The following is a 22,258-nucleotide window of genomic DNA, read 5'->3' on the forward strand; positions in this document are numbered from 1 at the left end:
GTCATTATTTCTTAGAGGATCATGAGACATCATTGTACAGTCAAATTTTTGATAATAAGAACTCGTATGTTGTACAGTGCGAACACACCTTGCAGCGTGGCGTGTGATTCTGAAAGGTCTCAATAGTTAGGAACCTGTTTGTACACTGGGATTCATGTATTTGAATGCACAAAACATAGAAACACTTCTTGTTTTTTCTTTTTGTAATTTGGCCTTCTGGGTTGACTAAATTTTAATTTCATTGACAAACATGGCACCATGTTTTAAACCCATTTCTATGCACCATCCTGGTCTAGCTTACCACCGTCAACTTTCTGCTCGTGGACCTCTTGAAAATGGAGGGTGGGCTCAAACTTATAAATTAATTAAATTTGAGAAAAAATAAATATTGGTTGTTCAGTTAATATTTAAAATCGCATATCATTCACAGAGAAAGTTTGAAGTTGTGACAGAAGAACAACCGATCAACCACGGCAAATTCTTAGCATGTAGCTTCCTCTTTCTACAAATAAAATACTTATTTTTAGATATAACGTTGACCAAGAACGAGTAAAAGTGTAAAACTATGTGTAGGTTACCTCACAAAATCAGTATTGTTGAAAGCTTATTTTTTAAATAGTATTGGACAATGTAAGTTTCAAACCACGTAACCCACATATTGATGATCAAATTCTCAGAGATAATCTTGAGGATTGTGCACTTCCTTTTTTTTGCGAAATATGTATGCCAACAGGTCAAGCAAATTATTGGTTAGTGCGGCATGAGACTAGTAGCTACATAATTTTTGTTGAATGAAAAGCTACATGTTACTCCGTTTCTCTTGGCGACCGAGAAGACTTTGCGTCGCATCAAATGATCCCAAAACAAGAGCATGAAGTAATAGCAGCAAGCAGAGTTGCAGTACCAAAAGCAGAGTTGCAGCAACCAGCCCAGAGGGCTGCAACAACCATACTAACACATACATGCCATGTACACACTAGTTTACACAACATATAGCCCACCACTTAGCAGTTAGCATAAGTAACAACCTGTACAAGCTCCACCAGCAACCACCAAACTCACAACATTATCATCGTCGTCATCATGTGCAGAGCAGAGCTTCCAGACGCGACCGGAGGACCCTGACGTTGAAACCATTTTCCTCCAGCAAAGAGAGTCCCTGCTCTTTCTCTTCCAACACTCCTCCAATGTCATCCTGATGAACATCTAGCGTGCATATGCTTTCGGCCAAAGTAGCGAAGGATAGCATCAGACCCAATGTCATTCCTTCACGGACCTCGGGACCATGCTGCTGGAACTCATTCAGATTTGGTCGCTGCGGCATCTCACTGAATATTTCCATCGCCTCGATCCTCGCCCATACCGGGGAGGTCTTCCGAAATGGAAGAAGATGCTGGACTGCCAAGGATTCTGAATCCGCTGCTGAACCACGACCTTGTTGTGACACTGCATGCTGGGAACCTGAAAAATGGAAGGTGAAATGCTAGTAACATAGTGACCAACTCTTCTGTAACCAGTAGTCACATACCTCCTATGTCCTTTGGTGTAGTCATGGGGTCAATACTATTCACTGTATCTGTTTCTGAAAGCATTCCACATCCAGCAGCTACATTATAATGCAGCTCGACATTATCATCACCATGTTTCGCTTTGGCCACTGCAAAATTACTAGTTAGCATATTGCAGTGTTTTCCTTAGCATGAAAAGTTACTAGTCAAAACTTACAGTCTTCCAATATAGATACTTTGTTTCTGGCTTCCCCAATACTTTTAGTAGCTATCACTTCCTTTGGCTATCAATATACAAATGCAAGATTTAACTAAGAACAAATGGTAATCTCAATGATTTAGAAGTTTTTTGAAGTATGAAGACCATGTGTTAAAAGTAACAACTCACGGATTGAGGGGCAAGTGTCCGCATTCCCAAAGGTGGGCCCTGTGAGAGAGGCCTTGGCTGTCCAAGATTTTCAAACATTGAAGCCTGTAACTGTCGACGTTGTGGCTCCGCCACTGGTGCAGAAGGTATGATAATGTTGGGAGAATGTGCTTGTTCAAGATGACTACTTTGAGCAAGTGAAGGAACACTTAGTTGTGAAAATCCTGCCATTGGTGGCAATGAAGCAGGTACTGCATTTCCTTGTTTCTTTTTTCCTTCACGGAACGAGCTGGACTGACACTTGATTTCATTGCTTTCATTACAAACAGGCGAGTGAGGAGAAATTGGTTCTGATACAACATCTGTGTTCTTCAACTTTTTTTCACGACAAGAACCATGTTTATCAGTGGTTTCACCAACTTCTTTTTCTAATGACAAGGCACAAGAAATTGGCCTTTTACGACAAGCTAATGTAGGTACATTAGCAGATATCTGAAATGCAAAAGATATTACATCATCAGGGATATAATTCTCATTCGAAAAACCGTGGATATGATTTTGGTTTAAAAAAATTACACATTAGAAAAAACACATGAGTACACAATCACACTATGCTTATTGCTGAATCTACAATCTTCAAGACAGTTCAAGTGGTATTGAATAAGCTTTTTTCCTCGTTTAAAAAAAGAAGAGTAGGCATAACATTCAAGGTATTAATGGATTTGCGTATTTCTAATACATTTGAAGAGGTTTTTTTTATCAGCAAGATGTTTCTAGCTTCACGTGCATATATGTTTATGTAAACATACAAGATGCATACATTGTAGCAGGATCATGTCTATGAGTGAGGCGTGGAACAAGCATTGCGTAATGAACCATATAGTGATTGAAGTTTCTGCTCCTTGAAACATTTCAAAAAAATGCTATGAACTAATACATATTATAGAAAAACTAAATAACACTTCATGTCCCATCATATAAAAGAATACCCACAAATAATGACCGGAGATATATGTGCTAGCTATGTGTACCTGATCCAGGCAGCGCACCCATTTTTTCCCGCTCCAGTGAAATTTAGGCCTGACGTGTGTATTTTCAACTGTCAACACATCCAAACATTCCACGTCTTCCATGTCTGTCTCATAGCTCTTCAATTTTACTACATACTTCTTGTTGATTCCACTACCTAAAACATTCAGAAGAACACCAGGCCACCAGCTATGTTCATGCATCACCTCAACATGAAAAGATTGAGAAAATCTGTACTTCCGGAAGGTTTGCGCTGGCCGAATATATTGAGCAGCTATAATCTCAGTGGCTAGTTCCCTGTCGCTTCTAATATGCATGTACTGTACTAAGAATTTTGTAGCGCCAATAACTTTCAGAACAGAAGCTGGACTCCAGGATTGACCAAAGCTTTTTCCAGACCGCCTCACTTCAACTTGGGTTCCCTCCCGAAACAAAGCACTTCCATCGTCCTGCCCACAGCAACAACATCAGGAATATGGTGTTTCTGATTGTAAGCGTTCACTCGTTTGTATTGTTAACTGTTCACTTCGTTCTTCAAACAGATGCCAAAAGAAAGACTATCAACTCTTCCACGGGACACTACCATGTTTTCACTTAACAAGGAAGTTCTCCACATATGCACAGTTCAAATGCTTATTTCGAAAGTTGGATTTATAAACAGTGTGCCAGTGAAACAATTTATACAGATTTATCTTACCATTTCCAAAATGTCAAAAGGTGATCCCATACAACTCCATGAGTCTCAAAAGACAAAGCGCGTACATACTCTACAATAAAATAGCTAAAATAAAATAGGAAAGACTACTATTCTCGAAGAAAAAAATAAGACATAAGTTTTGCCTGTGCAGTGTTGAGAGTGCATTACTGATTTTTTTCTAATATCACACATCATGATATGACTAAACAATAAAGATACAGCAGTGGTGCTGTCACATGGAAATTTTCCCAGTTCATTGTAGCTTGGTATAATCTTGCAAGGATGAAAGAAAATATTAGTAGTATAAAGTAATTGTGTCCGCTTAATGCGACATTTGGGTCGACAAAAACACCCTTTATCAGAAACTAGCATATGGCTAGTTTTACTAAGTACACAAAGCAGAGGCCAGATTTAATATATGGGCTCAAACTAGTATTAACTCGAAGAAGTTCACATCTACATATGATCAATACACCCGAGAAACTCAAATGAGAGATTGTGTGTTCATTACGAAATGGCCTTTCTGAATACAATCATCATCATTCATATATGGACTAGTAACAAATTAAGGTCGAAATGGATATATAATAAAATGTTGTTTCCTTTTTAAAATCTGCAGCAAATCCTCCATGCAGGCAATTAAGTCCTTTTGATTTCTTCCATTTAACTTTAGTTTCGAAAAGTTCAGATCTGACTACTGAGCCATTATTCATCAAAGGATAATTTAACACTGAAGAGAGTTGAATTGTTTCCATTTGAATATTTATATAAAATTGTAATGCAAGATCTGCTGTGCATATTATACTCTTGATACTAACTAGTACTAGTATAATTTTACCCCAGAGTTCATAGAGGAAGAAACATGTATACACACCCCATATATGTTTGTATAAACATACAAGATGCACACATTGTAGCAGGATCATTTCTATTAGTTAGGGGTGGAACAATCATTGCCTAATGAACCATAGATTGATTGACGATTTCTGCTCCTTGAAACATTTCAAAAATGTTATGAAATAATACGTATTCTAGCAAAACTAAATAGCATTTCATGTCCCATCATATAAAAGAACACCCACAAAGAATGACAGGAGATATATGTGCTAGCTATGTGTACCTGATCCAGGCAGCGTACCCATTTTTTCCCGTTCCAGTGAAATTTCGGCCTTATGTGTGTATTTTCAACTGTCAAAACATCCAAACATTCCACGGCTTCCATGTCTGTCTCATAGCTCTTCAATTTTACTACATACTTCTTGTTGATTCCTCTACCTAAAACATCCCGGAGAACACCAGGCCACCAGCTATCTTCATGCATCACCTCAACACGAGAAGATCGAGAAAATCTGTACTTCCGGAAGGTTTGCGCTGGCCGGATATGTTGAGAAGCTATAATCTCAGTGGCTAGTTCTCTGTTGCTTCCAATATGGATGTACTGTACTAAGAAATTTGTAGCGCCAATCAGTTTCAGAACAGAAGCTGGACTCCAGGATTCACTGAAGCTCTTTCCAGACCGCCTCACTTCAACTTGGGTTCCCTCCCGAAACAAAGCACTTCCATCGTCCTGCGCACAACAGCATAAGCAATATGGTGTTTCTCAATGTGAGCGTTCACTCGTTTGTACTGTTAACTTCGTTCTTCAAACAGATGTCGGGAAGAAAAACTATCAGCTCTTCCACAAGACACTACCATGTTTTCACTTAACAAGAAAATTCTTCACATATGAACAGTTAAAATGCTTATTTCCAATAATGTTGGATTACGCCAGTGAAAGAATTTGTACATATTGCTTCCCATTTCCCAAATGACAAAAGGTGATCCCGTACAACTATACGAGTCTCAAAAGACAAAGCGAAAGACTACTGTTCTCAAAGAAAAAAAAAAGATAGACTGTGCAGTGTTTAGAGTGCATTACTGAATTTGTTTCTAACATTACACATCATTATAATATTAGACATACAACAGTGGTGCTGGCACATGAAAATTTTCTCACTTTTTTGTATCTTGGTATAATCTCACAAGTGTGAAATAAAAGATTATAATGTAATTGTATCCGCTTGATGCGTCATTTGGGTCAACAAAAACACCCATTATCAGAAAGTAGCATATGGCAAGTTCGACAAAGTACACAAATCAAAGGCCAGATTTAGTATGTGGACTCAAATTAGTATTAACTCGAAGAAGGTCACAACTACACATGAAAAACTCAAATGAGAGATTATGTGTTAAACTGTTAATTATCAAACGGCCTGTCTGAATACAGTCATAAAACTGAATGCATCATTAACACATAGCAATCCAGCATGAAGGCAACTAAGTTCCTTTTGTTTACTACTTCAATGTAACTTTAGTTACTAGCAAAAGTTCAGGACTGAGCCGTTATTCGTCCAAGGGTAATTTTAACACTGAAGCTAGTAGATTGGATTTCATTTGAACAAATAAATAAATACAATTGCAATGCAAGATCATAGTAGAAGAAGAAAAGGGTTTACAGTTTTACACAGCGCACTTATAACTTACCAATACGGCCTCTGCAGCCGGAACCCACTGGCCAGCCTGGAAGACGCGGTGCGGCCGCAGAGCCGCCTCCTCGAACTCCACCGTCTCCCGCGACGCCGGGGTCGTTTCTGCGCAGCTCCGCGTCGGCGCCGACCGGCAACGTGAGCGAGTTGGAGTCGGAGGGGGTCTTCTTGGGGCGCCCCATCGCAGACCGCGCGCAGGTGCCGGTGGGTGGTTCTTGCTTGGGGAGTTGGGGCCGGTGATGGTGTGAGGACTGAGGAGGAAGAAGGTGGCGGACCAGCGGAGGCGACGAGAGGAGAGCAGCACGCCTTGCAGTAGGATTTTGGTAGCGACGCGTGGAAGAGGACGCGTGTGTGCGTGCGTGGTCAATTAATTGTCACCGCTGTTTACTCCAACAGCGTTTTCTCCTCATCCCATTTTTCGAGGTAATTTTTTTTTCTTCATCCTTTTTAGCTGTACCACCGCGACGCGATTTGCAGGTGCCACGATCGATGGCGCGGGCGGGCGGGCACGATCGATACGGGCTCGTTTTGGCTGTGAGGATGGACCCGTGCCGGTAGGACCCATGCCGCGCGCGTGATGTTCAACGTGACTTGCTAATAAGCGCGCCCCGACGGGATTCCCTCTTCAAGCTAGCTAGCTCTACTCTACTGGCGTAGCCAAACTTGATGCATCTCCTTTTTTTTTCTTTTGGACCAGAGGGGAAAATTATACTCCTTCCTCGTCCAAACACAACCCTACCTACCTACCTACTAGTTTTCGTGTGTAGATATATGCAAGTCTAGAAAAATTCGCGACAATTAATTTGGACCGAGCTGAGTATCTCTACTATTAAGAGCAAACTGGTGAATGCCTGGTGTCACATTTTCAGGATGGACAATAATACCCCCCACGTCAGTATACCAAAATATACCTCCGCGCACCCTTTCCGCCTCCCGTTTCACGCACGCAAACAACCACGGAATTTTCTCCTCATATTGTGGATCGGCCCTTTTGCTTCGGTCAGAAAGTTAAGGTACGTGATTACTCTAATCCCTATCTCTATGGCCTCCTCTCCGCACCTAGCACATTTGTTGAACTAATCAAATCTCAATGCTCAAATGATCATCCATTCCGATGCCACAACAGGACCTTCCAACCCGGTGGCACTCACGCTGCAACCTCCTGTCCCGAGTAGGTGCGGCACGATGCCTTGCGCTCGATCTTGAGCCTCTCCATCGCGTCGGTGAACGCTCCGCACCTCGCTGGCCACGGGACCGGCGCCGTCACCGGGGACACGTCCGGGCTGAACTGGGCCCTCGCGACACTTAGCAACATCGTGGCCGCCTGTCCCGAGGGCCGGCGCGCGAGGAGTCGCGTCCCGGACGCAGTGCCCGTCCACCAGAGCGTGCTCAAATGGTCCGACAAGGCTGGGTGCCAGGAGAAGGCCACGTATGTGCTGATGGTCCCGGCGCACTGGAGCTACGGCGACCGCGTAGCGATGGCTGAGACTGGCGCCACGTCCACGCTCGTGGGCATAGTGCTGGCGCAGAACCGTTCATCGATGATCCGCGTCGACAAGGGCAAGCAGGCCACCGCTCATACATTTTCTCCCATAACGAGCATCATAGCAAATTACTAGGCTGAAGCATAACTGCTGCGGAAAAAAGAAGATCCATCACGTGTGAAAGCCTACAGGGTTTCTGGGTTTCTTCTGTACGCTATCAATTTACCTATCTATGAATGATGGCACTTAATGTTTGTAGAAGTTTCTTTCCCTCATTTGGTTCTCATTGATTTGTTACTGTGAGTTAGGCAATTAGTGGTCTAATGCAACATTTTGGTAATGTTAGGCACTTAGGCTCTTAGACTGAATAAACTAGATTCCCTCTCGGTCGACTATGAATTGTTTCTCATGACTCCCGAGTACCTTTACCAAAATATAGTGATACTCATCGTATATTGGTAAAAAATATAGTTATAATCGGTGGTGTCAGCTGGTAAAAATACTAGGTTAAAAACTTTGTACGTCAAAAAGTTCGTTTAGTACGTTAAAAAACAGGGTTGTCTGACCGAGCAAAGTTTCGTTGTCTGACCGTGCTGGCAAAGAACTCCTATCATCTGGAAGTGAGCATGGGGAGAAGGAAAAAAGAAAGCGCATATCACACGAAACGAACAAACCAGAGAGAGAAGGAAAAAAATAAATCAACGCAGAGCACGCTACCTTACTCCCATCGCCATATAAAAGAGATCACGGCAACATAGGATCGAGCCATTGAGCGGCGGCGGGGATGGATCCAAGGGCAGCATGGTAAGAGTGAAGCAGGTCACGCCAGGAACCTGGCGGAGGCGTGACGCTATGGTGGGGCGAGGGTGCGAGATGCATCATTCATGGGGTTCGACCGAGGGGTGAGCAGCGCTACGAGACGCGCGGCTCGAGCCTCGCCGCATGGAGCTACGGGTGGTGGCCAGTCTGTAGGATTCGAGGGCCGCTGGGACATGGAAACAAGGAGCTCATGGCGTTGTTGTTTTGTGAGAGCCTCCATTCTGACGAACCAGGCGACGGGGTGACGGATCGATAGGAGAGCAATGGGGAGCGCTTGGGAAAGCTTCGCTAGGATGGGACCGGGTGTGTGCGCTCACGCGCTCACCCGTGAGTGTATTGCGCACGGTGTGTTGTGTGTGGCGGCGGGGTTAGTGGGGAGAGAGGCACTTCAAAGGGTGGATCCCCTAACCCTAAACCCTAAACCAGTTAACGCTAGCGACACAATAGTTGCAGGCTTGCAGCATCAGGGAGGTCGATGTGCTCATGGAGACGACGACCGGATTTCTTTCGTTCCGGGCATGTGAATGGCGGGTCCACCCACGTGATGGAGGTGGGAGAAAATGTCTTGGATGCGTGTTGTTGATCGGACGAAGGCGCGCACTGGGTTGCCCCGATCGGACGGCTGGTGACCCCGGGGATCGGGGGATTTGATCCCCGAGAGACGCTCAGCACTTCCCCGTTAGATATGGTTTGTTGAGATTAATCGGTGAATCCATCCTTTGGTAAAAAACAAAAATTGATCGATGGGGCGTAAGCACGTGCAATGCAGCTGATTTTCTCTTCTCCCTTGCGCTAGATTTTCTCCTTCTTTTTGTGGTAGGGGGGTGGTTGTTAAAGCTTGCGCCCTGATTTTTAGTTCAGGGAGTTTGCGGGAGAGAGGAAAACATGGGTGGTGTGTTGTTTGTAATCTCTTAGAGGTGTGACACCGTCAGGCATTCATAATGTTGTGCGAGAATACCTTAGGCGCGTTGAGGAAGAATGTCTCTTAAAATGAGGGATAATATGTATGTACTTGCATTTTATACACACTGGATTAAATTATGTGAAGTAAAATTTAAATATTTTTAAATACTATATGATTTTTTATCTACTTAAATATTTATGTGCATTGTTTGCACGTGTAACATGTGTGTGGCACTAGAGATAAACGAGGAAGCCGTGGCGAAGCACGGGCATTCCACTAGTATTATTTAATTACGAATCACCAGGAAAGCTTCTGATTTTCTTTCAAGCATAAAAAAATATGCCGGACTGGCCGGCGCGCGGAGGAGATCCACAATCCGCGTACGTCACACCCAAGCTAGCTATCTTACAAAAAACATATCGATCGAAGAAAACCAAACTTCTTCGGTCTGCCGCATACGCCAATATATTCACTCATTACTCTCTCACTTGAATCATTTTTAACACAAATTACAGGTGGTTAAAGTCATACTCAGCAAACTGGTTATACATAATCATATAAATTATTAAACATAAATGCTTTTCTGAAAAACAGGTGGTTAAAGTATTTAAGAAATTTAAAATGCATGGTGCCACACATGAAAATTAGCGTTCCCAACCCAGGAGTCACGGAGGTAAAATTTCACAATTTTTAAAATGCATGGTGCCACGATTATGAAAATTAGCGTTCCCAATCCGGCGACGTCCTGCGACGCGTGACTCTGGTTCGACGGTGATCTTGTGAGGTTCAAAGAATCATCCACCGGCTTTGCTATTGCACTTCCGACCCCATAGATACAACTACCTCCATCCGATCCAAGATAATCTCGCTCCGTCCAATTAAACTTGTCTCAGATTCGTAAAAAAATTTAATGTATCTAGACACTAAATAATACTATCTAGTTGCATACATATTTTGACAAACTTTAGACACATTTCGTCAAGTATTTGTCTTAAAAATGAGTGAATCTACACACTAAAACACGCATGGATAAATATACTCTTAGGAAGGTATTTTGGACTGGAGAGCTCTCTCTTTTTCCTCCTTCCGGCCGGTATCTTCTTTTTTCCTTGCCTTGAGCACCGCCACAAATAGAAGCTTACGGTTCTTTTCTTTAAAGACAACACAAATAGAAACGGTGGACAAGTTGATTGTAGTAAATTAAAGGTTAACAAGACACGGTATAAATTTTTGGCACGAGATACAATGAAAACACGGCATCCCAAAGCTCTGCAACTCTCAACTCTTCTAAACAGACCCAGCCACTCAATCAGTCAATTCGATCATGCAAGTCCAGCAAGTACCAAAGCTTTCCCAGAAATACAATCTTACGATTCTTTAAAGACAAGAAAAGAAACGCTGGATAAGTTACTTACTAAAATCAAAGGTTAACAAGCTACGGTTGCAACATTAACAGCGCACAGCATATTATCAACAACAAAAACAACGCTGCAACTCAGCTCTCCTAAAGAGACCATTGGCAATTAACTTCTTCAGCAACAAATATTACACACATGAAAAGGAAACAATTACAGCATAATTATCGGTATCGGTGCTAGGACCTCTCCAGTACCTGTTTTCAACTGCACCTAGCTTGCACAACTACTACTCCATCTATTCAAAATACATACACCCAGAGTCATACAAGGCTGCCGCTGTTAACTCCTCGTCAGTTATATCCTTCAACAAGAACCAAAGCATGGTCAGCAAACACTGAGATTTTCACAAGACTCCTTATAAGAACCGCTAGTAAACACACATGTACCCTTCATTTGTTACCCAGCAAGTAAAAACACTTGAACATAAGAAAGCATGCCAATATGTATCTACTACTTGAAACCAAAACAGAGTTTGGCAAAACTAAATAAATTTCAAAGGCGACCCACACAACTACAAAACATCAACGAGAATTTCAGCGCCACTAGCAACCAGGTTCATCGCCAACACAACAACAAACATCGACCAACCAATTAAACAGTCAGCAACCAATTTCTAAGTGTAGATCCATAGCACAAATTCATACATTAATTATAAATAAGGATTTAAGAGGTACATTGACATTGTGAACATTGAGACGTGAGCCACTCAACAAGATGTCCACAATTTGAAGAAATTTTTTAACTGAAGAGAGCAACTAATGTTAAGTATTGCTTACCGGTTTCGCTACAACCCGATATACAATCAAATTCTCAAAGAAATTTAAAGCAGAAACAGATGGAAATGACAAATAGTTGAACAGAGTGTTCTCTTGGGAATGTTTACGAAAATAAATATACGGATAGCTGCAATACGTTAGCAGGTGTGAAGACTCAAGAGTTATAAAGTTGGACGAGTTGCTAAAACATAGCAAGAAGGAACAATATCTGCAGAATATCGACTAAGGAAAATAATACCATTGAACTTCAAGGATGCACCAAAGCACTACACGTATACACAAGCATTTTTAAGGAAGTTAAGAAACTACCAAACCAAGTCCATCAGTTATTCCGTTCTTATCAGTTCTACAACCATAACTTAATGGTAGAAAGGATATATTCTTATATAATTCCTTAGCCAAGCAGTAGCTAGCACCTGGGGAAGCATGAAAATCATCGACACATAAACTCTATTAGTTGAGTGACCGTGCTATAAAGGGGCCTGAACACAAATTACAGAAGCACCTGTAGTTCTATATGCAGAAGGGATTCAAATAATTTGGTTAGTACCTAGTAGCGCCACACACACACATGCAACATTTCTATGTCCAAGTTTTGGTTGATGCCTAACTGATCAATCAAGTCAATAACAATCAAAATCATTCATGAAGCAGACTGACCACAACAACAGTTTCACACAACATGATTGCTTCAACGTACAGGGGAAAAAGGCATCTTTCAGCTTACAATCAATACATGTGTGTACCTATCAATCTATTTGAGAGCATTGTGACCGCGAGTCAAACAAAGAGCACCACTCCTGTATATATTATGCAAGGAATTAATATGAACAAAAAGCAAAACCAAGTTGTTTTTTCTGCACAAAAATGTTCATTCCATGGTCTAGGAATAACCATTGATTGGTATTACAGTTATTCTAGTTTTAACTACTACAGATTGCATTTTCGGACAAGTTGATCTCAATCAGCTAGCCATTGGTGTGCATGCCTCTTTGTACTTATTTTTTAAAATCTAAAACAAGGGAGAATGGAGTAGCCAAGTCAGTAAAACTAACAATTGAACTGAATTTTCCAGCAGGGCATGCACACACACTGCAGAGCGATGAACCAGGAACTCTACTGAAGAGGTCGAAGACGAGGACTGGCTGTGGCCAGCACAACAGCAGCACAACCAGAACCATACATTTCATAGATAATGCATCAGTAAGAAGCTACAGCTCCAAGAGTATAGTGTATTGAAAAACCTTCTAGCACAAAGAAGAAAGTGCTAATTCTTTTTGTTGCCCAAGAAAACATATTGATGGCACATGAAACAGATCCCATCCAGCTAAAACATGAGAGAAAGACACCAACACTTGGAACCCCATAGAATATAAATAGCACAGGAGTGGGAGCATGTTGCCGATAATATCAGGATTTGCAAAATCGACTGGTGAACAAAAGTAGCTTTTCGCAGAAACAAAAGCTTAAAGCCTCACATTGCGTATCAAACAAACCTTGGTGGAATTGAACCATGCTGCAGTGCTACATTCCAATTCAGTGTTCTGAAAGAATCATTCATTGTAACCTCAGGAATCAACTGTTGCGGCAGTTCAAGGTTGCGGAGTTCAAGATGCTAATTTTCTTTCCCATCGGGCAAACACTTGCCATTAGTTAATCCAGAAACATCACATGTTCCATTTTCCTTCTGTACATAGTTACAAAATTTTAGGATTATTATGGGTGCAATGACAGGAGGAAGAAATTAATGCATGATGCAGGGAGTACAAAAGCATAGAATTTAAGCACAAAGTATGGCTAATGGTAGTAGGATAAGACAATTAACCTGGTTATGCAGTTAATAGTTCCATCCAATCTTTCGGTCAGCAAAAATTACCCAAGAAATAACATCAAATTAACGATACACAGCTGTTTCGATAGGTCTGGAATAAACCACAAGACCAACGTATTAACCAACTCTGGATATCAGAAAGGACAAGCATCTCAACAATACCAATGAAGAAGATAAGTCATGAGGAGCACACCTTTTCGAATAGTATCCAACAGCCTTTGGCACAATCCTTGACGAAGATAATCCAAACAAGTAGCGATGAAAGGCAGCTCAGATGCTTTTGTCACATGTAACCTGCAAAAAATAGTAAAGGGAACATCCGTAAACATGGGTGCTGCAAATGAGGGAAAGAACCCTCACAGTGTATGATAAGTTTTTTTCCAATTAATTTTCCAACACTATTTTCATCAAATAGGAAGTTCATGCGCTGAAAATTATTACTTGTCCAAAAATATGAAACAAGTCAGGTTTGGATGCTTCCGTTATGAGAAAGTAATGCACTACCATACATGAACAACATTCAGCGAATAAAAACAGTTGTAAGAAGCATGGATGTACAACAACCAAGAATTTGTATTTGCAAGTAACACCAGAACTAGTGCTCTCTCTAGACATCTGCAAACTACATGTAAAATAAAATCTCGATAGACAGAAGAGAGAGCAGTACATCCACGCTTGGTTGCTTCAAGAGAGATGAGCATTACCGTAATGTACCAGCAGTAAGAGAGAGTTTTTGTAGCAAAATTATTGACCGCACTATTAAACTATTTGCTCGCATTTGGCAAGAAGATAGTACACACGAAGAGATGAGCATGTGCAGCAAGCATATCATACCAAAGAACCAGGGGTGGATATTACGTTGACCCTGCCATTCTTGATGGTGATGCCAGTCCTGCTGGAGGAAGCCCTAGTCGTCCAGGGATTAGAAGCAAGACAGTGTCGTCTCGACATAGCAGCGGAACTTGCGGGACCGATGCTGCGACAAGCAAGGGAAGCCCTTCCTGCCAGCGATGCCAAATCAGATAGCATACAGACACAAGAGATTTGAGCGGGGCGGGACTGGGCACGGAGAAAAACAATACCTTTGGACGCCGATGTCGACAAGGTACTGAACAGCGGTGTCCATGGTGGACCTGGCCTTATGCACTATGCCACCGAACACATTAGGACCCTACAACTACAAGAAAAAACCAGGAAGTCAAACTAAATGGCAAAGGACATAAGAGGAATACAAGTACATAATCAAGTTTAAAACACGGGGAAATCTCTTGGCCCGTCATTTTCAAAAACTTTCAAGCATGGTATGTGCTCAACTTATAGAAGAATTCTCAGTTAAATTGTGAATCATATGCTGAAAACATTTCAGGGATGATCAAACTTTATCACATAATTTAGGAGGCTGCATATGTCATCAAACACTACTTAAGCATGATCAAATCCTAATATTTAGGTGGCAACATATCATCTTGGTTCTGGACATAAAAAAAATTCCAATGCTTTGACAACATGCAAGCATATCTAGCACTACATCGTTACAAGTAGAAGATATTAACTATGAACAAATTATAGAGAATGGCAAAATGAGATCAGGTAGTTGCTGCATCAAATCAGAATGCTGAAAAAGTATTATCACATTTAAGCTTTCACTACTGGGTATGCCAACTCAACGAATAATTTTATAAAGACTAATGTGAAAATGACTATTGGTGGAGATAGGAACAAGACCAGAGAACGAACCTTAGATCCAGTTTCTTTAGATACTCACACTACTAGGACGGAGGGACTGCCTTGGGGAATGAACGCGAATCTTGAAAACATGGAAATGTAGATACCGGTGGTACCGGTTGCGTACAATCTGCCATGAGCCCCGGATTACTAGCTTGGAAGCCTGGCGAGAAAAAGCAGGCAAAGTAGATATAAAAATGCATCCCCTAATACAGTACATATCTGAAAGGCACAAAGCTAACAGGTTAAATCTCTCAAGATAGAAATAAAAAAGGTTTAAATTTCAGATATAAACACTTGCAAATACAAATCCAATCCCCAAACCCTTGGCACGAACATATTTTTAATTGCCCTATTAAACTGATGAAAAGTAATACTGAATACTGATGCTTTCTCGTGTGAATCTACCATACATTATCAGTTTGAAAGGTTACAAGTTGGAGACACATGGGAAATATGTCCGATGGTGGCTTCCTGAACTTGCAAGGAGGCCAGATACACCACCCGTGGGGTGCACCAGCGTGTGTGCTACAAGCTGCATGATGCAGCCAAAGCATCGAGGGGCGAGAGGTCTCACCGGCTAGGCCTTGTTTCCGGCGGGCGAGCCCACGGGGGGAGACGGCCGGGTCGGAGCCGAGGCGCTGCTGGAGCGGAGAGGCCTCCTCCGCCAGATCTCACGGCCAACGGTGTCAGGGACGTCCTGCTAGCCTCCCTGGGCCGCCGACGCGCGCGCGGACACCGGCAGGCCAGCTCGACGGGGCTCCGTGCGTCGTGCTAACGACGGGCACGCGCGCGTGGTTCCTGGGTCGGCACGCGGAGGCGAGATTGGAGGTGCGTGTGGATGCGGCGCTGGGGAGGCGAGGAAATCCGCCGGCAGGGGTGGGGGACGCCGGCGACGGGCGGAGGTGAGTGGCGGCGTGAGCGTGGAATGGGGATCGACGAGGGATCACTCGAGTCACGGCGTTGGGTGAGGGCCAAGATCACATTTTTATGTGACACGCATGCCACATTCATGGGATCCAATTCAAGAGGCTGATTTTTCTCCCCAAACGAAGCGATGCCAAAATCTTTTTTCCAAAATTCTGCAACGCATTATTAACTTTGCCTTGTAAAAGCATGATCTTGGTCTTCGCGATTAAAATTTGTCCTAAAAATGTGCAACGCATTAACTTGCTTTGATCTTTCCCAGTTTGTGCATTAATCTGCATCCCAAAATTATGCAACGCATTAACTTGGTCATTAAAGCATGATCTTAGCCTTCACGGCTGAAATCTGTTGCCGCTCGATCAGGTCAAACATTAGTGCGTCCAAATTTGGTGTCACAGACTGCAAAAACCAAAAGTCATTATATTGCCTACATGTATCTAGCACGTAGCTCCTCCATGCACAAGCTTGCTGCTGGATCAATCGAAAATAGTCCCTCTGTCCTAGAATATGTTGCGTATTAGTTTTAGTCAAAGTATAATTTAGTAAACTTTGATCTGGTTTCCAACGAGGAAGAACACGTCGCCAGCTCGTGCGGTCCGAGGCGGCCAAGAAACACGGAGCGCGCCGTATCAGCGACTAGGCTCGTCTCCGAGAGACGACGTCGCCGCTTATCGTGAGGAACCGCGCCATCGCTGAGGCATTCCGCGGCAGCGCCACGCCAAGGCTCTTCTCCGGGAGAACGAAGCCGAGGCAGTGGCGAACCCCGATGATGAGGACGCGCGCCACCGCGTTCTCGGCACGCAAGAGGAACAACAACTCGTGGTTGCGCTCCACATCTCCCTTGAGACTCTCTCTTGAGACGAATTACTGTCTCTGAGCGCTAGGAGACGAGCATTATGGCGTCTTTGTTCTCAGGTAGATCAAGGGTTAGGGTTAATGTTGTTGTTTAGGTTGTCTTTCTCCCCGCGCCAATGAACTATGTATAAATGTATGATCGTGTGGAGATGAATGAACTATGATATAAATAAAGTGTGTATGCATCTTTTTCTTAATTTGCAGTATAAAATGTGAACTTTTAGTGTATCCGCTACAAATGCTCTTAGCTAGTTCAGATTCAGTGTATAGTATACAAGTATTCATGAACCTTAATCCCCAAATCTAGTGTAAGAATCGGTCATTGGTCTGGGCATCTTTAATATATTCGATACTGTTAATGGTGCAACTATGATTCCCCTAATAGTTTATTTAGGTCTAATTTGGTCATGCCGTACTTTTTTAAAATATAAAGTTCATGACCATGTTTTAGCTTAAGTACGTGATAATAGTGGATTGCAGTGGCAACTCCGGAGGTGGCAGAAGAAGGCGACACAAGAATAGTGGTCGAAGGATGCATATGACAACGTTGGGTCTAGGAAAAAAATAGAGACATGCTTGTAGACTTGGATATTAGCTAGCTAATAGATATGGTGGAACCCCACCTTGTGATATGTAGTGTTTGGGTCGTGAGTTTATGTGATTTTGAGTGCAACGTAATATTTGTATCTTGAAAGTTCAAACTAGATTTGAAATTTTGTCCTCAGGTAGGAAGATTGAGTTGGGTGGCACTAGACATTGTAGGAAACGATGATAACAATGCATGCATGTGTAGCTCCGTCGTGCTTGGGAACAGATCAGGGGGTCATTATTCATGTTGTGAGATGGTTAGTTCCTATTATTTCATGTGCAAGATGACCATGTGGTTACATTGTAGTTTAAGTTGTTGGCGCTAATGGTGGAGCTAAGCAATCGCATGAGGAAGCATCGAAAACCCTACAAATCTCGCATGGGGTACTTACATTATAAGGGTGGTGGAAATAGGAAAATCCAAATAGTACACAACTCTAAAGTGGCATTGGCTTTGCAAATAAAGTTATGAGGGAGGAAGATCCTCAACTTATAGGGCAAAACTTCCACTTTGAAGCCACCGGCCAAACTATTGTAATAACTTTGCCTCTTTTGAGGTTAGTCATGTTCGTATGACCAATTGTAACACAAACAAAGATAAAAGACCATGGGGTTGGACGTAGTGGAGCCCATAGAAAGGGTTTCACCTGGAATCACACAAGGAAGGGGCAAAAAAACTATCCTAGTAATATATTGGTATATGGGGTGGTGTATGTAATAAAAAGGCAAATACACAACGCTGAATTAGTGATGTTGCTTCACTGTCCCTGAAAACCATGTGCTACCGAGATGGGCTCACATATGAAGTACTGTGGCCGAGTCACTGCTAGGAAAAACCCTAGCAGTGGTGCACCACGTTTTGCCCATCAATGGCACACATGTGGTTCGCCACTACTCACACGCCATTGCTAACAACTAGTAGTGGCACACAAAGCACCATGTTGTACGCCACTACTAGTTTCTAGGTCCACCACTGGTATTTATTCGAGGTGCGCCACTAGTAGAAAATTAGGTGCGCCACTTCTATTCTTGAAATCTAGATCTGGATCTCTGGCACCAATTTTTTTGCTCTTTTTCTTTTCCAAAATATTAGTTCTCTAATCCTAGCCGGCGGCCGAAGAGGGGAGATGAGTGTCGATGGCCTGTGAGGAGGGAGGGGTAGGTGGCCGAAGTAGAAGAGGAGGGAGGAGGATGGAGGGGTCGGTAGCCGAAGGAGGAGAAGAGGAAGGAGGGATGAGGAGAAGAGGAGGCCGAAGGAAGGGAGGAGAAGGAGGTCGGACGCCGGAGAGGAGGGGATCTTGGGCGGAGAGGGGGTGGAGGAAGGAGGAGAGGATGGATATGATGGATGATGAATGGAGAAGAGGAAGGAGGGAGGAGGGAGGAGGAGAAGAGGAGGCCGGACGAGGAGAGAAGGAGGAGGTCGGGCGCCGGAGAGGAGGGAGCTTGGGCGGGGAGGGGTGGAGGAAGGAGGAGAGGATGGAGGGAAGGAGGAAAGGATGGATAGGATGGATGAGGAAAGGAGAAGAGGAAGGAGGAGGATAAGAGGAATATGTGGAAGAGGGAGGTGGGATAAGGGTAGTGGGGGTAGAAATATTGGAGCTAGCTGTTTTCCTAGTAATAGGTACGTGGCGTGCAAAGTCCGAGATAGTACATTATCACCCGAATATTTTGTATTACGAAAGATCAACGTACTTTTCCATCTCATCATATGGAAAAAGAGAACGAAAGAGACAAAAAACATGAAATAAATAAATACATCGACTAGCTAGCTTTGTGCATCTATAACATGGCAAAGCCATGCATCGTGAGCCTGGCGAGCTACTAGCTATGATTCCATCTGCCTACATTGTACGGTGTAAAGGACCTTATAGTAACTACTAATGTGGACGTTCTTCAATGTGCATGCATGTCGATTTTAAACTTTTTAACTGGCAAGCTAGCTAGTTTCTTCTATTGGCATAACAAGTAGTGATTTATCCCAGAAGTCACGATGCATCTTCGGTGTCCCGGTGGCATCCATTTCACAACGATCGGACATATGTTGACATGTGAGTTCGGTCGGTCTAAGCTGGCATGTGTGGGCATCGTCGCCCCGACATTAGCAAGCCGCGTAACCAATTTCCACCAAAACAATGGGCCGCAACTCATAAAATTTGCTCCTAATTTATTGTTGTTCATGAGATACTACAACAGAGGGGACCGAGAGTAGTTGGCACCGTGGCGAACTGATGCAGAATATCCCACACTTCATTTATGTATAGCCGAAATCTATGGAAGGCACCTATATATTGTACTACATCTGTCCATATTTAGATGTCTAAAATTTATTTAAATTCGGATGTATCTAGACACTTTTTAGTACATAGATACATCCGAATTTAAACGAACCTCCCGACATCCATGAATAGAAGGAGTAACAACCATTATTAAAAGACATTCTTTAGAGCAGTCGTTCTGTCAGAGTTCCCAAAAAGCAGAGTTTGTATTGTGTTTCGTAAAAAAAAATAGCACAAGAAAACTGCGGTGCAGCAAAAGAAATAGAGCAAATTAAGAAGTTGATTCGTGCGCAACTTTTAAAAGGGAGGTTCATTAACGCAAGCTTAATTAGTGGGAGGACCCAAAATCAGTCTTGAGGCAAAACAAAAAGAAGCACGATCGATCCGCATTCTACCCAACAATTCCTCCCCATCCTCTCCGAAGCCCTCACCCGCCGCAACCCCCCGAAGCCCTGGCGGCTTGTCTGCCGGCTCACCATGCAGCTCCGGCGGAACGGCACCATCTAGCGCAACCATCTTTTTCTCGCCCGCGACATCAAGCGCAGCTCCTCCCCGTTCCCTGGGCACCGGCATCCTCCAATCCATGGACCGTCGACCCCATCTCGATCGAGTTCTCCTCGGCCAGTGTCGGGATCCTAATGCGTCTTCATCTTCGATTGCCGCGCTGCTCACACCCGGGTCACCCCTTGTGCTTCGATTCATAGCACCGACCAGGATGACGGTCATGGAGAAGATGGGGAAACCGCTGATCTCGCCGTCGAGCCCCACGAGCAGAGCTGCGAGTGGACGACGCACATAGGGAGGAGAGGGAACGGCCTGGCCACCACGAGCAGGCCGTCCAGTACGTCTTATCTGGCCGCACGAAAGGTAGTCCCCTCCCCCCGATCTGTTGTGCTATAGCCTGCTAGTTTCTCACCATTGGTGATCCATTTGTTAATCTAATGTTCTATAAAGTTAGCATGCATTTGAGACGTGAAAGGTTTACGTAGGTAGTCCTAATCACTTCAGGTTATGTCCATGTGTGTCTTGAACTTTTGGTGTTCGTTAGCACCAGGACTGCACCTTGAAAAGCAAGTTGCAACACGTCACATTCAAAGACAAAAGTTGCTTTCAGCTAGTATTGAGTGTTTGTAAGGATCTTTGTTTCCAAAACGCAATGGATGTTTGATTAGCAAGGTACTAGAACTTGATTACTATTTACTAGTACTCGTATTGTTCTTGTTTGTGAGCATACAAGTTTGTTTCTCTGCTGGTCATGGTTGACTCGTGGTTCTGCTGCCGGTCTTTAGATATGTAGCTGCTGCAAGCCTGTAATTATTTTTTCTTTAGCTTTTTTGGTCTGTGAACTACTGAATTATCTGAATTTTCTTGATTCTATTATCTATTATGAACTCTTGAATGCTGTAGATGATGATTTTTCTTACCATGATTAGGTATATGCCAAAAAAAATCTCCAACAAATATTCCGTTCTGTTTCAATAAGTACAGTCGTGCTAAAAAATTATAGTTGTAAGAGAATTCATACATTACCTAAAAACAATACTAGTAACCTGTCCGGCACTACAGCTAGTTTTTGTCATTAGCTACCCAGTATTTCTCTTTTTTTCCCATCATGGTGAACTGAGTGTGCTCTTAATGTGGCGACTTTCACTTTGGCAGACCGAGGACAACCGTATCCCGCACCTCCTCCCTAGCATCTTGGCACGGGTCTTGCTCCGAGTGGATGGAGATGGTTGTGGACGCGAACAACAACACTGAGGGGGACGACCTGGACTTGCTCGACGAGGAGCTCACCCTGTTTCATCTTGAGCTCAAGGTAGACTTTGTGACGACGACGCACATCAAGAGGTCTCTTTTCCCCATGTTCTGCTATGTGCTACTCCCTAGTTTCCCATGACCGATTTGGTTGCAAATTTGCTACTGTACAAAAACATTGTGGCTAGCAGCAATAGCCAAGTTGTGGAATTCCTTGTGTTTATATGCAAGATCTTTGTTCATTAAGATGAAGAGCAATATGTTTGGTGGCCTTGTCGTCAGTGTAGTTTCAATTTGAATACAATACAATTTAAGCTAACACACGTTTTCAACCATATGAGAATTTATGCCAATTTTTCTTTAGCATCTTGTCCATTTGGTCTCCGCTTGCTGAAGTGGAGTGGTTTCCTACATATGGTAGCTGTGTTTATTTGGTAGTTGTTAAGAAAATGGAAGTTCATTTTGTGTGAATGTATTCACTTCACCTCCTTTCTTTACTGCAAATGGATCTGGGATTTTTTTCATTTCCTTGAGGGTAATAACATCCATTTTTTTGTTTAATTATTGCATGATTTACAAGAGTGCTAACTCTTATTTCACTTTCAGCCATTACATGTTAGCATATGAAGTTATGAACACTCATAATCATCACTTGCTTGTTGAGCATGATATTTTTTGTGTTGATGCTTGTCCTAGCCGTGTTGAACATGATTTCTGTCATTATTGTGTCGTGGGGGTTACCGCTTATTAGTTTGTTGTCGTGTAGGTCATTTC

General features: G+C 42.9%; 1 long non-coding RNA gene across 1 annotated transcript; it reads right to left on the minus strand.

Annotated features, from left to right (window-relative positions):
- Positions 1 to 11,031: 11,031 nt before the first annotated feature.
- LOC124654147 lies at positions 11,032 to 13,630 on the minus strand. The gene is made up of 3 exons (XR_006988230.1): positions 13,552 to 13,630; positions 13,353 to 13,449; positions 11,032 to 13,214 (listed from the first exon to the last, which is right to left on the minus strand). It is a non-coding gene; the product is annotated as an uncharacterized LOC124654147 (long non-coding RNA).
- Between the last annotated feature and the right edge of the window lie 8,628 nt (positions 13,631 to 22,258).

The sequence above is a fragment of the Lolium rigidum genome, chromosome 5, assembly GCF_022539505.1.
Source record: "Lolium rigidum isolate FL_2022 chromosome 5, APGP_CSIRO_Lrig_0.1, whole genome shotgun sequence".
Taxonomy (NCBI): Eukaryota; Viridiplantae; Streptophyta; class Magnoliopsida; order Poales; family Poaceae; genus Lolium; species Lolium rigidum.